The sequence below is a fragment of the Elephantulus edwardii genome, unplaced genomic scaffold (genome assembly GCF_000299155.1).
Source record: "Elephantulus edwardii isolate Elephantulus edwardi_28Jun2011 unplaced genomic scaffold, EleEdw1.0 scaffold00094, whole genome shotgun sequence".
NCBI classification, from domain to species: Eukaryota; Metazoa; Chordata; class Mammalia; order Macroscelidea; family Macroscelididae; genus Elephantulus; species Elephantulus edwardii.
The window spans coordinates 9,903,422-9,922,729 of record NW_006399844.1 but is presented as its reverse complement, the minus strand read 5'-3'; the positions used below and the strand labels follow the sequence as shown (position 1 = coordinate 9,922,729).

Sequence of the window (19,308 nt, the reverse complement as noted above, 5' to 3'; positions counted from 1 at the left end):
TCCAGCTACATTCAAGATCATGCCATCATACTGGCACTAAAACTAAGTAAGGGCAACAAAAGGGAAAAGAAACCAAAACAAAGTATAGGTCAATCTTTCCTCTGAGCTTAGCTGCAATGAATTTTAGTTTTAATTGTTACTGTCGTGTGCTGTCGACCCATAGCTGACCCTCTAGCAGGTTTTCAGGGGGAAGAAATCACCTGGGAGGAGACTGCCCACCCTTCTTCCACGGAACACCTAGTGGATTTGAACCATGCCTTTAGGATGGTAGCACAGCTTCGTACCACTAGGCCACTAGAGCTCCCTTGGTTTCAATTAGGCTGAGTCCAGTAATCTTCCTAATCGTATGTCCCAGGGTCACCATGCATGGGTGTGCAGCCTGTGGACAGAACAAGCTGCTGCTTTGTGAGAGGATCGTCACTGCAAAACTGAACAGCCCTCGATTCTGTATATCATGACCACATGGGGTTTATCTTTTACATTAAAAAAACTAATCTACTAAGGTTTTGTTGAGAGTGGGGAAAGCTTAAAGCATGAATCACAATATGAACTTGGTAAGAATTTTTTTTTAACTTGATAAGAATTTTTAAGGGACCAATTTTCTAGGAAAATATAAAGTTGAAAAATTGGTTGCAAAAGAAAATTTGAACAAATCAATAACCATAAAAAAATGAGCAATCTAAACAGATAAATATTTAGGAACATAAGCAGAGTTCAACATTAAAAAAAATCTATAGATTCAGGAAGGAAAAAATGTATACGATCTTAATATATTTGGAGCGAACATTTGTTACAAGAAAAACATATTCCAGAAATGAGAGATCAAAAGAACAAGAAACTACTTAGCATACTATTCAAGGAGGAAGCATTAAGCATGTGTTTTTTCTTGTTGTTATGCACCCTAAAGTTGGAACTGACCCACATGATTCTCCAGTAGGTTTTCAGAGGTTGTAAATAGCACAGGAGGAGACTGCCCATGTTTCTCCCACGGAGCAGCTGGTGGATTAGAACAGCATTCCCTCAGATTAGCAGTGCAGCTCCTTAACCATTAGACCACTAGAGATGTCTAGCTATTATTATTTAGGCTATTAATGTAACATTACTGTTGTTGTTGTGTACCACAGAGTCGAAACTGATCTATCGCTGACCCTCCAGTGGGGTTTCAGAGGAAGTTAATCACACAGGAGGAGATTGTCCATCCTTCTCCCACGGAGCAACTGGTGGATTTGAACCACATGCTTTTGGGATTGCAGCACAGCTTCTTGCCACTAGGCCACCAGTGCTCATGAATGTAACATATTGTTGTTGTTAAGTGCCGTCGAGTCACAGGAGACTCATAGCGACCCTATGAAGGAGAGTCATCAATGCTTCTGTGTCTTTCATCCTCTCTCCAGGTTCATAGGGTTCTGGAGGCAAGCTATTACAGAAGCAGATGCTGTTAGGTTAGTGGACTTAAAGAAGAAATCAGAGAGAATGAGAGAAAGCTTAATGCAGCTTTATTAAAGGGGGGAAAGGGGAGCTCCCGGGTGAGTTCCTCATCCTGGAGAGGCAGAATGGGAAGTCACACTGTGAACTTACTGGGGAGGATTTTTAGAAAAAGAGTGTTTAGGGAGGAACAAGCAAGGCTGTTTTCTCTTCTTATCAGCAACAGGTAAGCCCATCAGCATTTGCGTTCTGAATTCTTCCTTCTTCTCTTTGGCCCCCTTTGCCCAGACTAACAAATGCCACTCCTCCTTCCAAGCTTGTTTTAATTGGGAAGCTCCACCAAACACTGTCTGCACTGGGTAACCAACCATTAACCCATTTCACACATCAGTGTCACAGTGTTCAGCCTCATGGCAACCACAAGTTACCGCTGTTTGGCAAGTGTATGTAACATAGTGACATTAAATCTGAAAATGGGCAAAGGATATTATGAAGTGGAAATATGGAAAGCCATGCAATGTAAGGCACTCAAACTGATAGTAATCAGAGTCATGTGTCCATTGAGATTCTATTTTTTCCCCCACTGAACTGGTACAAATTAAAAAGAATATAAAATATTGTTCAAAAGGGGATTATATTGTCACCAAAAGTGAGAGTGTAGAGCTTTATTTAAGGATAATTTGACAATGTTGTTGCTTTTGTTAGGTGCAGTGCTATGATTAAGACTCCTAATAATCATATGGACAACAGTGTGGAATCTTACTATTTGACAATGTTGTTAAGTGCTGTCTAGTGAGAACCAACTTATAACTGACCATCCAGTGAGTTGTCAGAGGCTGTAAAGCCCAGGAGTGGAGATTGCCCATCTTTCTCTTGAGGAGCATTTGGTGGATTCAAGCTGACTGCCTTTGGGACGGCAGCACAACTTGTAACCCATTAGGCATTGAGCTCCCGAGCTATTAATACTCAGGAAATCCTGGATGTTGCAAACTGCTAACAAATTTTACATTAGCAATTCAAGTCCATTCAGATGCACCTTGAAGAAAGGCTTGACAATCTACCTTTGACAATTCAACCATCAGGAAACTCTAGGGAGCACCCCACATCTACACTGACAAATGTAGGCTTTTTAAAAATTCATTAAATTCATTTTAATGAACATTTACAGAGATTTTCATTCATTGTTGCACTTTTTTCTTTACCCCTCTTCCCCCAGTTTGCTCCTCTCCTTGAAAAGCAAAAGATAAACTTTTTCATTGGTACACAATCTACAGCTCCCCCCCCTGCCCCCCAGTCCCCGCCCCCAAATGCACTCCACCATGCAACCTTAATTCTAGATTCCTAGATAATCACAATATGCTATCATATATCACTTTTAAACTGTTCTCTCAAATGTGGGCTTTTTAAAAAAAAATTATTTTAATGAAATTTTACAGAGACTTAGGGTTTCCAGTCATTCATTGTTGTACTTTTCTCCCTCCCCCCTCTCCCCAATTCACTCTTCTCCTTGAAAAGAAAAACTCTTTCATTATTATGCAATCCCTCCCCCCAAGTCCACTCCACTGTGTAGCCTTCATTCTGAACTCCTGTCATGACAATAATACCCAATCATATATCCCTATTAAACAGTTTTCTCCCTCATCTGTTTTAATGCACTATACATCATTCCTCCCCTCCTTCTCTGTCTTCCCTCAACCCCGATGTCATTCCTGTTTTATAAGTGGTCCTATGCAACATTTGTCCTTTTGTGACTGAGATATTTCACTCAGCAGAAAGTCCTCTAGGGTCATCCACTTTGCATAATAGTTCATGAGTTCTTTGTTTTTCAATGCTGCATAGTATTCCACTGTGTGAATATACCAGAGCTTCTCTATCCATTCGTTTGTTGATGGGCATTTGAAGATGTGGGCTTTCTATGAGTCAGAAGTGACTTCACAACAATTGGTTTTATTCCTATTTAAAATCCACAAATTTAACATGCACGTATTTTTCAACTCTGTGATTCCATGTTTAGCTGTTTTCTAGAGGACTACTGCCACACGTGCACATGGGTTGTGTACTGTCCAGCTTTTCAAGGCAGCATGGTTTGTAATAGCAAAAAACAAGGATAATCTGCAGGACTTAGATTTGTCTTTTTCTCCTTTTCTTTAGCAAGGGGGGGGGGAGAGACACACACACGTATTTTTGGAACCGTTTTTAAATGTCCTTGCAAACAGAGATCTGATGACCCTGTAATTGTTTGAGAAGCATCAACTACTTGGGAGCCACTGACATCAAAGACAGCCCTCCTTCTGGTGTCTGGGAAAGAGGGTGTGAGCAGACTCACTGCATCCTAAAGGTTTAAAGAGAGAAAAAGATCTCCAGATGGAGAATCCTGGAGATGACAGGGAGTTGGTATCCTGCCAGCATTCCTGAGCAGGCTAACACTGGGAAGTACTTCTGTCTGTGACCTGAGGAGCAGGGCACCCAGAGTAACAACTTAGGCTGCCCAAGTGTGAGATGCTCTCAGCCAAGCTTGGCACTGAGAGATTATATTGTCTTTTCTCTAAGAACAATGGCAATTTGTGCAGAATCTCAGTTAGCACATTCCCACACTGTGCTGGGATCATCTTTGGAGGTACACAGGGCCAGTCTAAGAGCCACGCCTTCCACAGTGAGTCAGTTCTTCTGCTAAGGAGATTCAAGTTCTCTGCCAACTTGAGCATGCCGCTGTGCTGACAAATGACCCACCTCACCCTCGCACCCCCGCATTCTGACTATGTAAAGTGCCAGCTTCAGGAGGGAGCTGCTACACTTCCTGCCGGGAAGCACGTGAGCACAGAGTTAACAAAACAGAAAAAAAGTGACAGTGGAGATAATGGAGCAAGGGCTACAACTATTTATCTACAAGTCAGCCAGCAAAGAGTTGGTTGGTATTACATCCGAAGAGTCAATTTCATCCTCAGTGGCTGCTACCCATTTAGGTCTTGCAATGCTTTCTGTCAAAGAGAGAAAATTCTCTATTGATCTCTATTGTACATCCATCAACGAAGTAAAGATCTGCTTACTAGCTTAGTCACAAAGGTGGTGGTGGTTCTGCAGAAGAATTCTTGCCTTCCACGCTTCCCCACTTCCCCACCTGTCAGTGGAGAGGCCTGCATTCTGTTGTGATGACGCATTGGTACTAGCAGAGCTTCTAAACTAAGATAGACCAAGAAAGGCCTGGCGATCTAATTCCAAGAGTCAGCCAATGAAACTCTGTGGATCACATGGTCCATTGTGCATGGGGTGACTATGAGCTGGGGTCTTAAACATGGCTACCATCAAAACCGGGCACCACAGGCAGGCTGAAGGCTCCCTCGGAACACTTCCTCCTCACACACAACTTGGCACGGTTTACATGTCAAATAAAGGTGGCTTTCACAGGGCCTGCATCCCTTTCTCCTAAATAGAAGGAGTTTATGACCACCTGGAATTTCTCTCTCAAAGTCATAAAACAGGTCGTTGTGGTTCGTAGGTGTCACTGAGTCAACTATGACTCACAGCAACCCTACGAACAACAGGTCTAGACCTTGTCCTATTTTGTTTTTTAAACCCTCTGGAACCTACTTTGGATGTTTTCCTGTCTATATTTTTCTCTTTACCTTACTCAATTAGTAATCTAGATACACTATATACATTGAGAATGTCAGTAAAGATAATTTTGTTGGCCTTTATTAATTAATCCATTTAGAGCATACAAGTTATATATATATATTTTCTCTTCATAGTGACTTCAGAGAACTCTGATGGTGTAGCGGTAAGGGATTGCACTGCCAACTCAAAGGCCCTAAGTTCAAATCTATCAATTGCTCTGTGGGAGACAGATAGGTAATCACCTCCTGTGTGATTTACAGCCCCTGAAAACTCTCTGGAGGGTCAGCTGAGACAACAAAACGACTTTAAGGCACTTTGGTGGTACAGTGGTTAAGCAATTGGCTGTTAACTGAATGGGACAAAGTTTAAACACAGAAAATGCTTCAGGGAAGATAGGCAGTCGGCAGACTTGAAGACTTTACAGGACTTTTCTACCTAAAGGGTCGTTCCAAGTCAGAATTGACTCAGCAGAAACAGCTTTTTGTTTGGGTAATGACTTTTACAAATACCAGGAAAAGTTCCATTTATCAAAGTCTAGCAGGGTAAACGTGACTGTTTACAAGCTCAGCAAATTCACGAATTGCAGCAAAGCTTTTGTCTTAATGCCACATTGCTCCCTGCTCCCCAAGTAAGCACGAGCACATTTTTCATACCTAACACATAAGTTGGTGAAGGTTCATCTTTCTGAGAGGAGAGGAGGCAGACGAAATGGCAGAGGTAGAAGTCAAATGCAGAGGAGCAGATGCTCAGCCCAGCTGTGCTGGGGTCTGGGGCCGTGGTTTGCCACCTGGGTAGAAAGAGCTGAACTCACCCTGTGCCCCCCTTTCTGGAGCTCAGCAGGGGAAATGAGTGTGGGTGAGCATGCATACCTGGAACCTGACACCTTCCAACACAATGATGACTATCTGGGGGCAGCAAGGGGGTCACCTACATGATTCAAACCACAACCAACCGTTTCAAAATAGCAGCTCTCAAAGGACTCCTCTGTGTCCTAGTCCAAGAGGCTCTTGGCGTTCAGCTGTTTTGATTGCTCTCAAGCCAAAGGTCACCTCTGGCTCACTTCCCCTTTCTGACTGCTTTCTGGCTCAAAACACAAAATGGATTACTCTATCAACTGCCTGGCAACTCCTTATCTCTGCACACACAAATGCCAAAGGGCTTTCCCCTCCACTTTTGCCTAGAAACACCTTAGGTTCTCCAGTGGATCGGGAGTTGTTCCTTTTGTTTTGTTTTTACTTCCTTTTAATGTAACTGGACAGAAAAGATCCTATTTAAAACTTATCAGACATTTTCATCAACAGCTCTGGTGGCTTAGTGGATAAGAAATTGTGTTGGCAACCTAAAGGCAGGTAGTTCAAATCCACTAGGCACTCCCTGGGAGAAAGAGGGGCAATTTCCTCCCATGAAAAACACCCACTGAAGGGGCAGCTATTGGTTAGTTTCTTATCGAAGGTGGTGAGTAAGTAGCAGACAGATAGCAAGTCCCTAGCAGCACTTTCCAAATTCTGGGGTGCAGGACTGGCTGCTAAAAAGATCTTTGACTTATTTGAAAAAAATCCAGATTCCAGCAGACCTGCTGGGATTCTACTTCTGAGAGGCAGGGCACCAGAACCAGTCTTTTTAAAATGTTCCTGCAGATGATTCTGTCTTACTGTCAGTTCTTGATCTACAGATTGCTCCAGAAATTGACTAGTAACGAAACTGGTAGTAATTTCTTCCAAGTGTTTGCAAGTGAACTAGCAGGCATTTATCAAACAGACACGGCTGCTTGGGAAACAGAGTAAATAATAATCTGAGTTATTACAGTGAATGCTCACAGTATACCAGGTACTGTGCTAATTGCTTACTGTGGATTGCCTCCTTCAATCCTCACAATCCCTCCTTATTTTTTTTTTCAGATGAGAAAACTGAAAAGAGAGGTGAAATTAAAAAAAAAAAAAGAATAAATTCATAGCTGGTAAGGGTTCAAACCTAGGCAGGCCGCCTCCACAGACTATATCCTCAGCCACCATAAGCCAGTCTCTGCCTTCAAGAAGCCTAATGAGTTAGGGTAGCATCTAATGTTGTTAGGTGTCATTGAATCAACTACCACTCATAGGGACCCTATGGGTGAACCTTGCCCTATCCTGTGCCATCCTCACCATCTCTGATATACTTCAGCCCATTGTTACAATCACTGTGTCAATCTATCTCGTAGAGGGCTTTCTTATCTTTCGATGACACTCCATCTTCCCAACCATGATGTCCTTTTCCAAAGACTGGCCCCTCCTGCCAACATTTCCAAAATATGTGAGATGAAGCTTCACGATCCTTGCCTCCAAGGAGCTCCTTCTCCAAGACAGATTTACTTGTTCTTTCGACAGTCCACAGGATATTCAGCACATGTCTCCAACACAACTCAAAAGCACCAGTTCTCCTTCTGTCATCTTTAAACACTGTTCAGTGGCTTAAATCAGATGCACTTTACTCTATCTACTGTAGGGAGGATAATATCTAAATTTTACAAATAGAATAAAACTAGAGTTAAACTGATATACAAAAACATGCGGTAGAAGAGGAACCACGTCTTGGACGGGAATGTGAACTCACAAACGACTTTCCACTCTGGCCAAACAGCTAAGGGAGTGTGAGATTCCTCCCAGCAAATCCTTGGAGACACGAATCATCAGCCAGTGAGTCAACCCCTCCAACCACAAGTACAGAGTCATCAGTGTTCATTCTCCAAGATGTGGCACTAAATAAACCGTAGTCTAGGAACTGAGGGAGAACACGGATTCTATTTTTCAGTGCTTAAAACTTCTCAATTTTGGAATGTACTCAAGGTAGGGAGTAGGAAGTAGGGCGAGGAAGGGGTCAGACATGAAACTGTTGACTCTGGGTTTTTCTTTTTTTTCCTTCTTCTTCTTCTAAACTGTATGACTGAGACTGATTCTCCTAAAAATACGATTTGGGAGACGGAGAAAATTGCCAGTCCATCTGAGACTCAAACAGTCAACTAAAAGATTATCAAAGAATAACAATATTATCCTATTTTAGGTGCCTAAACAGAATATCCCACAGACTCTCCCATGGACTGCCAAATTAGCAAGCAAGTCTGTCTTGGAGGAACTGCAACCAGGACACTCCCTACTGCATGAGAGGAGACTGTCCATCCTTCTCCCATGGAGCAGCAGGTGCATTTGAACCATGTACCTTTGGGATTGCAGGCATAGTGTCTTATCAGTAGGCCACCAGAGCTCCCCCTTAGAGGCAAGGATGGCACCTAAAATAGGATCATCTTCCTGCTTTTTGATGCCTTTTCATTTTCATTTTCATTTTCAGAGGCTGTATATTGCAGGGAGGAGACTGCCCATCTTTCTCCCTTGGAACAGCTGGTGGATTTGAACCACAAGCCTTTGTGTTGGATGCATAACTCCTTAACCACTAGACCATGAAACCCTTTAATAGCTAATCTTTGTATCTGTTTGTTGTTGTTAATGCCGTCCAGTCATAGACGACTCATAGCAACCCTATGAAAAAAAGACCTGAACACTTGTGTAACTTTCATTTTTTCTCCAAGTTCATAGAGTTTATAGGGGAAATCTGTTTTGGAAGTGGATGCTACTCCTGCTTCCAAGCTTGTTTTAATCTGGGAACTCCACCAAACACTGTCCACCATGAGTAACCATTATCGCATTTGACACATCAGTGTCACAGTGTTTAGCATCACAGCAACTACTATATCTTTGTACTTAGTAGGATAAAAATAGGAAAAAGACAAGGAAAAAAGAAAAAGAAGTTCCTGTCCTTTTTGTGATGCTCTCATGTCCTAAGTCTATCTCTGCTAACCCCAAAGGCTTCTGGTCTCCAGCGGTCTGAATCCACCAGTCCCTCTGAGGGAGAAAGAGAGGCAGTTTCCTCTTACGATTTACAGCCTCAGAAACCCAACAGAAAGAAGTGTGGGGTTGGAATGAAATAGACAGGAGTGACTTTGAGCCTTATTAGTTAGTACTTTCTTTTATCTCAGAAATAAAAGCAAGACTTTGCTTTTGCTTTTTTATCATTTTGTTTCTTTGGAACCACAGAACCAGTCATCTTTGAAGGACTGGGATCAGGGTGGGGAGAAGATGGTTGTGTTGCTGAAATCTTCACAGAGTTTGCACACAACCTTCAAGAAGCTAACACGGAAGAACAGTGCGTGAGTTAGGACAATAACCTCTGCATCTTTAATTCAGACCGAGTACTGTAATAGCTGCTTAAGTCAGTTGCCATCAAGCCAACTCCAATTCCTGATTTAAACATAGCAGAGAGGAACTATACTCCATAGAGATTTCAGTGGTTGCCCTTTCAAAATTAGAGTGCCAAATATTTCTCCCAAGGTGCCTCTGGATGGACTTGATCCCCCAACTTTTCCGTTCACAACCAAGTTAGTTAATGATTTACACCACCTGTAAAAGTGAGGAGGACTTGAGATGACTGCTGCAGAAGATCAAGGCCTCTAATATGGATTGCATCTCAGTACCAAGAAGACAAAACTCTTCACCACTGGGTTGACAGGCAACATCATGACAGGTAAGAGGAAAGAATGAAATTGTAAATGACTTTGTCTTCCTTGGATTTACAACCACAGTAGTATCCACTTCCTAAACCACATGCCTTTGGAAATTTTATGAACTTTGATAAATGATAAGGTAACTGTGAGTTGTGCTCAACTTAAAGGCAATCAACAACCACCATTAGGAGCAGCAGTCAAGAAATCAAAAGATGTGTGGTTTGGGGAAAATCTGTTGTCAAGAACCCCTCCAAGGTGTTAAGGAGCAATGATGTCAGTTTCAAGACACCTGATTCAGGCCACAGTCTTTTCATTTATTGCTATGAATCTGAAAGTTGGACAATGAATAAGGAAGACAGAAGAAGAATCAATGCCTTTGAGTTGTAGTGTCAAAGAGTACTGAATATCTCATGAACTATCAAAAGAACAAACCCATCTATCTTGGAAGAAGTGCAGCCAGGATGTTCCTTGGAGGCATGGATGATGAAAACTTCATCTCACATATTCTGGCCATGTTGCTAGGAGGGGCCAATCCTTGGAGAAAGACATATGCTGGGGAAAGTGGACAATCAGTGAAAGAGAGAAAGACCCTTAACAAGATGGATTGGCACAGTAGTTCTAACAATGGGCTCGGGTGTATCAGAGATGATAAGGATGGCACAGGATAAGGTAAGGTTCAGATGCAATATTCACAAGGTCGCTTTTAATGGTATTCGATTCAATGGTACCGAACAATTACTGCTCTACAGATTCAGAGGCACAGTGACCCCACCTGTAGAGAGCAGAATTGATCCATAGCATTTGGCAGGCTGTAGTCTTTTGGGCAGATCACCAGGCCTGACTTCTGAGGTGCTTCTGAGAGGGTTTGAACTGTCAATCTTTCAGTTAGTAGTTGAGTGCTAAAACATCTGTGCCACTCAGACTCATAGATACTCACAAAATTGTGAATTAAGTCAACTATTATAATCCCATTTTGCAGGTGAAGAAATTGAGGCCCACAAAGGCTAAGTAACTTGAAATTTGCACATCCGGGAAGTGATAGAAGCAGGATACTAAGCCAAGCAGCTCGGCTTCAGAGTTCTGTGCTGTTCACTACACTGTACACAGACCTCCCACAATGTGAGATGAAGCAGGGGCAGAAAGCTGAACGTAACTATGAAAATCATGTCCAGTCTGAAGTGGGAAGCTCCCCATCCCCATTTGCAAACTAGTGATTTCCACAAGGACTCTATTGTAGGTCTTACCCACTTTTCAAGAAAAGCCAGGAAGTCCAGATTGTTATGTAAAATCTCCCATTTTAAATGGATTCAATTTTGTTTTACACCCTCTGCACCACAACCACCTATCAGCTGATGACTAGTGTTAGAGCTGCCAGTCTTCTGACTGCCCAAAGGCCCTGGGGAATTCTGGGACTTGTGGCCAGGAGGGGAGTCACTTCTGCAAAACAACAGCTCCTTCAGGCCCACTGATATGAATAATTAATATCTGTTTTCTCGCCGCCTGCCCACAGAGGTCACCAACAAGCTCTGCATTCAGGAAGGCACTCCATGCCCTTTTGAGTCAGTGAGGACATGCGGTGGCGTGGTGTGGACCTGGAGGGTCCTGGAGTCCCACAGAGTCCAGCCCTATGTCCTGTCCTGCGCATGATGAGGGTGCCGGCTCTGGCGCTCCCTGCCTGGTGCCAGGGTGGGGTCCTAAGTGCGCAAGCCATCAGCGAGGCTCATTAGAGACGTGACCTGCTGCTGTCAGCGGGAGCAGGCTCTGAATTCCTCAAGATGCTTTAAAATGAAACAAAAAGGTGCAATTATGCAGCCAAACCGAAGGCAAGGCAGCTGCATACCAAGTAGGGCTTTCTCCATAATAAGCCCACTAGCTCAGCTCGACCAGGCGAGGCTTCACCTTCTTCCCCAGACTGCAGCTGTGAGGCATCCGTAGTAATTGGATGCTCCGCTGCTCTTGCTCTTGGATTATTCAAACCGCAAGATTTCCAAAAGCCTCGGGTTTCAATTAAGGATGTGACCAGATAACAAGAGTAAGGAAGCATTTTCAGTCTTAATATCTATCCCTGCAGGACACATGGCCAAACTTGTAATAATGAGTGATGAAGGTGATAAAAAGTGGCCAATACTGTATTGAGCACTTACTATGTGCCAGGCACCATTCTAAGTGCTTTATGTATATTGATTTACTTATTTGTCACACCAAGTGACTAATCCAAGTTAATTAGGAATTGTTATCATGTTATTACCCACCGCAGTCCACAGACGTGGAAACCGAGACACACAAAAGGCTAAGTAGCGTGTTCCAGGCCACACAGCTCGACCAGGCGACTGAACCCATTGACTGCATGGATGGAGCTTGTTAGATGCCAAATCTTGTGCCTCACGCTTCTGTACATTATTTCACTTAATTGTAATGAGAGCCAGGTGAGGTATAATCATTTCCATCGTCCGAAAGAGAAAACTGGTTTAGAGAGAGGTGAAAAGGCTTGGTTCAGGGCACAATAACAGGTCACCCACAGTCTAACCAAAACCCAAATCAAATCCACTGCGCTGTCAATAGGACAGAGAAGAACTGCCCCCCTTGCAAGATGGTAGCACTTATAGATGTAAATTGTTCCATCTATTTCCCAAGGTACCAATGGTAAGTTTGAACCTCAGGTGCTTCAGTTAGCAGCTGAATGCTTTAGCCACTGTGCCACACAGGTCTCTCTAATTCAAAGTCAGGATCTTAGCCATTACTTGACACAGAGTCCAAATTAATCTCATGTACTGGGTTATCGGAAACCTTCTTTTAAAAGTGAGGAAGTGAAGCCTGAGTGGTGAGAGGAAGCCGACTGACCACAAACTATAACCCCACAAAGAATGAGGTCCCAATCCTGGCTGTCCTTAGTACCTGCGTGACTCTGGTCAAGTGACTCCAAGTCTCCAGACACGTTAGTGTGGAACGGCAATGGTAATATTTAGTATCACGGGGCTATGTTGTTGTTGTTGTGTGCCATCGAGTCAGAACCGACCCATAGCTGACCCTCCAGTGGGTTTTCAGAGACAGTTAACTGCATGGGAGGAGACTATTCATCTTTTTCCCGTGGAGCTACTGGTGGATTTGAACTATGTGCCTTCAGGACCGCAGCACAGCTTCTTAACCACTAGGTGACCAGAGCTCCATAGGGGCTACATTGAGAATTACAGTGAAGTATGTGTGTGTAACTGATGTGCCAAATGCAATAATGGTTATCCTTGGTGGACAGTGCTTGGGTGAAGCTTCCCGATTAAAACAAGCTTGGAAGCAGGAGTGGCATCCACTACCGAAATGGTCAGGTCTTTCATTCATAGGGTCGCTATGAATCATCTACAACTCAACAGTACCTAACAACAACAATAACAACAACAACAACATGTGTGTAACAGAATTGATGTCTTTAGCTGTGGTGTTGGAGAAGAGCATTGAACATCCCATGGACTGTCAAAAGAACAAATACATCTTGGCCAAAGTGCAGCCAGAGTGCTTCTTGGAGGCAAAGATGATAAAACTTTGGAGAAGGACGGACTTCATGCTTGGAAAGGCAGGGGGTCAGGAAAGGAAAGGAAGATCATCAGCCAGGTGGACTGACACAGCGACTGCAGCAATGGGCTCTAGCATGTCAGGAGGTATGAGGATAGCGCAGGATACAACAGGGTTCAGATCTGATTTTCATGGGGACACTATGGATCATACTCGACTCGACATCACCTAACAACAACAATACATGTGTAATGAAGGAGTTCTGGTGGCAGAGAGAGCTATGTATTATACTGCTACCTAAAGGTCAGTGGTTTGAACTCCCTGGTTGCTGGGGGAAGGAAGACGAGGCAGTCTCTTCCCGTAAAGATTTACAAGGGACATTACAAGCTGGAACAGACCCAACAGCAATGAACTGCGTTTGGGTTTGAATGTGTGTAACAAGGAGTCCGGGGAGGGGGGTGGGGGGCCAGGGAGGCACAGATGGGCCAGGTTGCTAACTCTAAAGCTTGCCATTTGACTCCATTCAGAGGGACCTCAGAACAAAGGCCTGGGAGTCAATCTACTTTTAAAAAGCAGTCCCTGAAAACACTTTGGATTTAATTTTACTCTGATTGTGGTGTCACCTTGAGCAGAACGGACCCAATGGCAGGTGGGTTTTCCCTCTTCTGGGTGTAACATAGGAGCCCTGGTAGTGCAGTGGATGAAGCATCGAGCTGATCCCTGGAAGGTCAGTGGTTTGAATCCACAGTTGATCCAAGGGAAAAGTGAGGCAGCCTCCTTCTGCAAAGATCTACAGCCTTGGAAACCCTAAGAGGCAGGTCCACTCTTGGTCCCATGGGGTCACTAAGGAGTCAGAATCGACATGATAGCAGTGGGAATTTGTTTTGATTTGATTTTCAATTTGTGTTTTTTCCCCTTGTTGTGTACCATCAGATTGAATCCAACTGGCACAGGGGGAGATTGCCCCTCCTTCTCCAGCGGAGCATCTGATGGATTTGAGTGATTTTCAATGTTTTAAATTGTTATTTGAGTGTAAGTTTACAAAGCAAATTAAGTTTTCATTCAACTATTCACATACATTTTGTTCTATAACATTCATTTCAATACTCATACTTTTCCTGCTTCTTCCCTGTAATTCTCATTTCCATTGATCCTTCTATACCCCTCTGTATCTTCCCTTTCTTTAGTGATATTGTGCTGATCATCCCTTCTGGTATATTGCCTTTCCCTTCACTTAACAGCAATGGGCTTTGGGTGTATAACTTACTAGCACTGGGGTTTGGGTTTATATAGTAGTTGGAGCTCTGGCCACATATTCTGTAAGGAGTTGCACTAACCCAGCAGCTCTGTGGGAGAAAGATGAGCATTCTCCTCTCGTGCAATTTACTCCCCTACAAATCCACTGGAGGGTCAGCCATGACTTAGTTCGGATTGAAGGACAAGAGATACTAAACACCTAGTAAAAGGTCTGGTCAACAGGTCCACAAGATCGCACAATTCAGCCCAATTAGGAGTTTAGAACTCAAGTCATAATCTCCCCTATTCAGTATGAGAGATGCACCTTGATAGATGTGAACCCTTCTCACTGTTGTGTACTGTCAGGTCAGAGCCGCCCCATAGCTGACCCTCCAGTGGGTTTCCAGAGGCAGCTGATCACACAAGAGGAGATTGCCCAGCCTTCTCCCGATGTGAATTCTTAGCAGGATATAGAAAATTCTATGATTTTGAGTACAACTGTGAGGAAGGTCCACAGATTTCATAAAATTTTCAAAGGGATTGCTGACTCTCTAAAAAAAGGTGGAGAACTCATTTGTTCTTGCTCTTTGTCTCCAATGTATCATTCCTGTTGAAATATACTAAGCAAAGCATTTTTCCCCAAAACAAAAAGCTTAATGAGAAGCATGGAGATGGATTCGTATACATACCCTGAGAGGCAGCATGGCCTGTCTATTCCAGCTGGGTGGGTAACTGTGCAATCTCTACCTCAGGTTCTTTATCTGAAGAACAAGAGTGATGAAAGCACCTTGCTTCTCAGGTTGGTATGAGAATTAAATGAGATAGAAACCAACTGGGTCCCATCTTGTCAATGTTTACTGTTGGCAATCCTCTGTACTTCACTGCAGATCTCTGCCCCACAAAATTTTCTTAAAGAATTGAACCACCAAGCCCTTCTTCTGAGGCAACCACTAGGGATTTCTTAAATAATCCACTTAAAATAATGTCTTGTCTATTGAAATAAGGAACCCTTGTGATGCAACGGTTAAGCACTCAAACTGCTCATCAAGAGGTTGTTGGTTTGTCATCCAACTGTTCCACAGCAGAAAGACCTGGTGATCTGTTTCTACAAAGATCATGCCAATCCATCAACAAATGGATAGAGAAGCTGTAGTATAGTCACAAAATGGAATACTATACAGCACTGAAAAAAATGCATAAAATATACAAAATGGGTGACCCTGGAGGACCTTATGCTGAGTGAAACATCTCAGTCACGAAAGGACAAATACTACATAATGCCACTGTTATAAAACAGGACTGACATGGGAGTTGGGGGGAAACTAAAAAAGGAGGGGATAAATAATGAACACTGCATTGAAACAAACGAGGGAGAGAACTGTTTATAAGGAATGAATGTATGATTAGGTATTATTTGCATGACAACAGTCCAGAATAAGAGCTGCATAGAAAAATGGACTGAGGCGGAGGGAGGGGAGAGGGAGGAAATTGTCCAACAATAAAAGAATCTGTTTAAAGAGAAAAGCAAGCTGGGCAGGGGCAGGGAGGAAAATGCACAACAATGAATGAATGGAAATCCAAGTTTTCTATAAATTTTTGTTAAAATACCAGTAAAAAAGAAAATTTAAAAGAAGAGGTTTAGGTCATTGGTTTTGTACCTTTTTTTGCTAAAATAAACATTTAAAGCTATATTTTTAAAAAATTTAAAGAAGATCATACCAAGAAAACCAATGGTGGATGTAATTATTGATTGTGACCTTGAGTATGATGAACTCCTGTGGGCGGTTCCATTGTGTCCCATCTGGAAGTTCACCATGAGTCAGTCAGGGCAAGAACAGCGGGTCTGAGGTCTTTCATTGTTGTTTGACCCTCCCATCATTTCTACTCTGTCACAAAGAGTCACTGCAAGTTGGAACAGACTCACTGGCACTTAACTCATCATAGGTACTTAACAAACATCAACCATTGCTACTATTGCTGTGCCAACAATGGTTCAAAGGCCACCCTCCCACAAGTGAAGCCTTGGTGGTGCAGTGGTTAAGTGCATGGCTGATAACAGAAAGGAACCAGCTGGTTCAAACCCAGAGGCTGTCCACTGGAGAAAGAGGTGGCCTCTCCTTCTGTATAGATTATGGCTTTGAAAACCCTGTGGGGTAGTCCTGCTCTGTTCTATAAAGTCACTATGAATCACAATCAACACAAAAACAGTGGGTCTGCGGGGTTTTGGTCGTTGTTTGACCTATCATTCCTCTGAGTGGGTGGGTGGGCCAAGCCTCCAGATGAAGGAAATCATTCATTGTTGTCATGTACTGCTGAGTCAGAACCAAAGCACAGCTGATCCTCCAGCAGGTATTCAGAAGCAGTAAACTGCACAGGAGGAGATTGCCCATCTTTCTCCCTTGGAGCAGCTGGTGGATTTGAACCACGTTATCTTTGTGTTTAGTAGTGCAATTCTTTACCACTAAGCCAACAGAGCTTCCTAATTATTAATTAGATTAATATTTTCATCTTGGACGCCTTTTTAAAAATTTATTATTAATTTCAATGGAAATTTACAGAAACTTTGGATTTCCATTCATTCACTGTTGCACTTTTCTCTCCTCCTAACCCTCCTCCCTAGTACACTACTACCCTCTTGGAAAAGTAAAATTCTTTCATTGTTTTACAATCCCTCCCCCCAGGTCCATTCCACTATGCAGCCTTCGCTCTGGACTCTTGTCATGACAAAAATACCTAATAACTTATTCCTCTTAAACAGTTTTCTCCCTCATCTGTTTCAATGCAGTATACATTGTTGAACCCATCCTCCTCAGTCTCCTCCCAACCCCAAGGCCAGTCCTGCTTTACAACAGTTTAGATGCCTTTTTCTAAAAATAACTTTTTCTCTCCAAATATATTTCCATAATTAAAAGTACTAAAACCAGGAAAACATAATGAAGATAATGTCAACCACCAGCAACCCTACCTCTCTGAGACACCCACTGGTCCCATCTCCCCACCAGCCTCTCTGCACAAGCACATCTGTGCATACGTTTCTGAAATGCAAGTGAACCACCCAGCACAATTTACACATAAACCAACACCTTCTTATGTGCAAGGTCTCTAACATTTATAATAAATAACATTTATTTGCGGCACGGTTTCTTTTCCTGTGGGGCTACCTTAATTCATTTAATAATTTCCTAATTTGATTGAGCTCTGGTAGCCTAGTGGTAAGGAGCTGTGCCGCCAATGCAAAAGCACATGGTTCAAATCCACCAGCTAGCCCCACCGAGAAAAAGGAGCAATCTCCTTCTGTGAGATTTACTGCCTTTCAGAACTCATTGGCGGGTGAGCTATGGATCAGATCTGACTCAACAACAGTTAATGCTAGTACATGTCTTTTCTAATTTTGATCAAGGATTTGAGGAACATTAAAGTTTCTAAAAAATGAAGTGAAATAGGAATTTCTATTCTTCCACTGTCAGTCTGGCAAAGCGATTTCAGTCAAAGGTCACTATATTACAAGTTAAGGTTCAAAGTTTTGTTTATAGTTTGTTTGCTCTTTGTGATTCTGAATAATGTTCTAGGTGGTAAATGGACTATCGGGACTACCCACAGGTTTAATTAACTGGCAAAGACCTTGGGAAAATCACATTGCACGTCGGGAACTTTGCTGAATGTTCTGCATATTTCAAATGTGCAATCTCCAATGAAATCACATTTTTCAGAGAATTGGACAGTCAGGCATTTAGGCTTTCAACCTTAACAGACAGACTTTCTATCCTAGGAGATCTATGACATGATGTACAAAATAAATTTCCATGGCTTTTATTTCTCATCTTTTCTATTAGACCAAAGAACTGCCTCACACTGGCTTGTCAGATTGCAATGCAACAACTTCAAGTCTGATGACGGGCACATGGTTTCCTCGTCAGGGTCCCGATTCTGAGTCACCACATCTGGTTAGATAACAGGATATGCTTATGGGACATTCTGCCTTTCATTGCTGTGGAGTTGGAACCTACTCGTAACAGACCTTTCAGTTCAGATCAGAGGCAGATAAAAACACCCCTGAAGGCCACTGCATAATTGTTTGAATGGGCAAATATGCAGAACTTAGGGAGCGACAGCGGCCTGACTGCTTTTCCAAAAGCCAGTCACTGCTTCCCTTCTGCTTTGACATCCTTTACTGTAGAGCTGAAGGGCAGAACCTCTGACCGCTCAGCCAGCCCACGCAGCCCCGTTGTGGCCAGCAGCATGTACGCTACCGGGACTTCCTTTTTTAAAGGGACAGTCAACCCACATGCTCACTCTATCCTTTACAAGTTTTCCTTCCTGAAACACTAGCTCCTATCTGGTGATACAGTGGGGTTTTTTTTATTTTGTTTTTTTAAACCATGAGACAACAAACAAGAGAACAAATGCCATCCTTTTAATAATGGACAGGGTCGGTGTGTCCCTGGGACACTGCTAAGCCACCCCCCACCAAGCTCTGGACTACCTACCTCTAGGATTTGAAGCCCTGTTGGCTTAGTGGGTAAGGAGCTGCACTGCCAACTCAGAGACAGGTGGTTCAAATCTAATAGCTGCTCTGAGGGAGAAAGGCGAGGAATCTCCCCTGCGATTTACAGCCTCTGGAAACACACTGATGGGTCTGCTATGAGTTCATTCCCACTGGGTGGCACATCACAAGAATCTGGTTAAACTTTTGTACTAGTTTCTTGTTGCTACTGTAACAAATTGACCACAAATCTAGTAGCTGAAAACAATGTAAATTTATTACAGTTCTGCAGGGCAGTGGATTGGTATTACTTTGCAGTCTGCTTCCACAAAGATTTACAGTTTCAGAAACCTGACAGCAAAACTCTTGTTTTGCCTGTAGGATTGCTGGGTTGAAACTAACCTAATGGTTATCTTGCATTGCCATGGGAAAGTCTGCTGTTAGGGACCTCTCTAAAGTACTCAAGAGCAATGGTGTCTCTCTGGAGACTAAGGTGCGTCTGATACAGGCCATG

The 19,308-nt window shown here is 43.0% G+C and overlaps 1 pseudogene; it reads right to left on the bottom strand.

The window, feature by feature from the left end:
* Positions 1 to 19,308, bottom strand: part of LOC102858104 — a 67,055-nt pseudogene that overhangs the window by 26,476 nt on the left and 21,271 nt on the right.